The sequence below is a fragment of the Lissotriton vulgaris genome, chromosome 1_1 (genome assembly GCF_964263255.1).
Source record: "Lissotriton vulgaris chromosome 1_1, aLisVul1.2, whole genome shotgun sequence".
Taxonomy (NCBI): domain Eukaryota; kingdom Metazoa; phylum Chordata; class Amphibia; order Caudata; family Salamandridae; genus Lissotriton; species Lissotriton vulgaris.
This window is the reverse complement of record NC_141685.1, coordinates 1,372,258,605-1,372,261,104: the sequence shown is the minus strand read 5'-3', so window position 1 is coordinate 1,372,261,104 and position 2,500 is coordinate 1,372,258,605. Positions and strand designations below refer to the sequence as shown.

Genomic DNA, 2,500 nt, shown 5'->3' with positions numbered 1-2,500 from the left:
TAAAATTGGAGTTTAAGGCTTGGCAAGTAGTTTTAAATGCCAAGTCGAAGTGGCAGTACACTGCAGCACAGGCACTGCAGTAGCAGGCTTGAGGCAGGTTTGAAATGCTATTTCTTTGGGCGGCACAATCAGTCCCTGGGTATATGGTATACCACTTTACAAGGGGCTTTCAAGTAAATTAAATCTGTCAGTCAGGTATACTCCAATTATACACATGATTAGGGAAGAAGCACGTGCACTTCAGCACTGATTAGTAGCGATAAAGTGATCAGAGTCCTAAGGCCAACAAAAAGATACAGCAAAATGCGGAGGTGAAAAGCAATAAGGTGGGGTTGGGACCACCTTAAGAATGCAAGGTCTAACAAAAACGAACTAAGGATAACATGAGTAAAACATCAGGTTTCTCTACAGCATTTGGTGAGACAAGTGGGCCTTCTTTTATCTTCCATAAATGCAATTTTTCCCGGACCCCTTTATTATATAGCTCTTCAAGGAAAAAATATAAAGCACTTACAAAGGAGCCTCAAATACTCAAAGATGGTAGACTTCTTTAATATGGGACATATACTAAAAGCAGCACGAAAACAGAGTGCAATAGGGTCCAAAAAACGTGAGTGACCCATGAGAGTATGCATGCAAGCCTATGGTATTCCAAACTAGAGATATACGCATGCAATTTTTGTTTTTAGGAGAGAATGTGCCTGCTGAAAAAAACCTTATTTTTAAAAAGTGCATTGCAGAATATCAGGAATTTGCTGTGGGACACCTTGAAAACTTGCATACAGATTATGTGCACACACCTTGCAGTCAGTTGTTGTGGCCGAGTGGTTAAGGTGATGGACTAGAAATCCATTGGGGTCTCCACGCGCAGGTTCGAATCCTGCCGACAACGAGAATCTTTTTAACATCGGCTACAATTTCAGAAGTTAACCTTTAGTATTTCTTCCATGTCAGTTTTATAAATAGGTGGCGTATTTTGGTGTCACTATTGCCATAGCACATATTTATTATCGCTCCCCCTTTCATATCTTTGCTATAACTCTCGTCCTTCATTAGCGCTGGTGCAAACGCTTCAAATTATTATACCCTGGCTTTCTCGGTCATACCTGTGCATGCACTTGAAACTTACTTTACCAATAAAAGAAGCAAATAGAGAAATAAAATAAAAGTGCTAGCTGGATTAGGCAAACACACTTCATAAAACTGCATTTTCTTTTCTATTCTCCCCCGTGTTACAAGCTTAACTGCTCCCTGTGTAATTTCTCTTAACCTGCTGTTCCTGGAAGAGAATTCCATCTACAAGCTCTTTCTGTGTTTTTTCCTAGTCTTTTCTTTCCCTTTTCTTAGATTTGTAACTGTTCCTTTACGTGCTCTTTTTAGGCGCCATTAATCTCATTTGAGCTCCTTGTACCTGCTGCTGTTTTCTCCACACCTCATACTGTCTTTTCCCTCTTTCTCTGCGGTTGGTGGCTACTTTCCAAAGCGTCTGATGCCCCAATGTTCCTTCGTCTTGTTGTCAGACGTGAATTTGAAAAGCAACAAAATTAACAAGCCTTTACCACTCACACATGGCAGAAGTTTATACTTTAATTCAATGAGCTAAGAAAAGTGTGTTGTGGGGCCCCTACGAGCCATGGTGCTTGCTTCATCATAATTAGGCATGCAGTCATTAGCCACAGCTCTGATTATGGGTCACTGAGGTCAGTTTCAATAATTCCTCAAAAACCTAACCATGCAGTCCCCCCTAACTGTGTAGTTATCTTGCTTTACTGCTGTTTGTGTGATTAGCTGGGAGGAGCTCACGGCAGCATCCTCCCAATAAAAGTGTAGATGGACCGTTCCTTAACTCTTTCTTGCTTCACATACAGATGGCTTGAGGAGGTACAGGGGAGATGCAGGTCTAATAAACAGAATAGAATATCTGCGCCTGGTGTGTTTCTCTGCATTGGTGTCCCATCACAGGCCCACCAGTGTATGTGTGATCTTTGACTCCTGCCAGTTCACAAGCAGGCGGCCAGGAAACGGTTTCAGCCTATCAACCACTGAGGAGATAAAGCCTTTGTATAAGGAATGAGGAAGCAATGAACACATTCAGCCTATCACAGGAGTAGCCCTGAGTGTTCCGAATTATAATTTCTTCATGTCACTGTACGTTATTGAGCCCAAGTAGCTCGCCGTGATCGTATAGTGGTTAGTACTCTGCGTTGTGGCCGCAGCAACCTCGGTTCAAATCCGAGTCACGGCATTGTGGTTGGCAATGTCACGGCAGTTGGGTTTTTCCTTTACAGAATTCCCAAATGTACCAGTTGTTTTTGTAAAATGTCTATTAAAAACAGATCCTTTTCAATATTTAAACGATCTAACAACAAATTATTTAAACACACATGATTATAAGATGTAGGTATACTGTACTTACTGACATAAATTATCGTTCTTGAACATATTTGCGGTAAGGGGAGCGGAGCTCTCCCCCAGGCCAATCAGAATGCAGATGAATGCA

At 41.6% G+C, this 2,500-nt stretch overlaps 1 non-coding gene across 1 annotated transcript; it reads left to right on the top strand.

Annotated features, from left to right (window-relative positions):
* Window positions 1-2,173: 2,173 nt before the first annotated feature.
* Window positions 2,174-2,245, top strand: TRNAH-GUG (transfer RNA histidin (anticodon GUG)). The gene has a single exon. It is a non-coding gene; the product is annotated as a tRNA-His (tRNA).
* The last annotated feature ends 255 nt before the right edge of the window (window positions 2,246-2,500 follow it).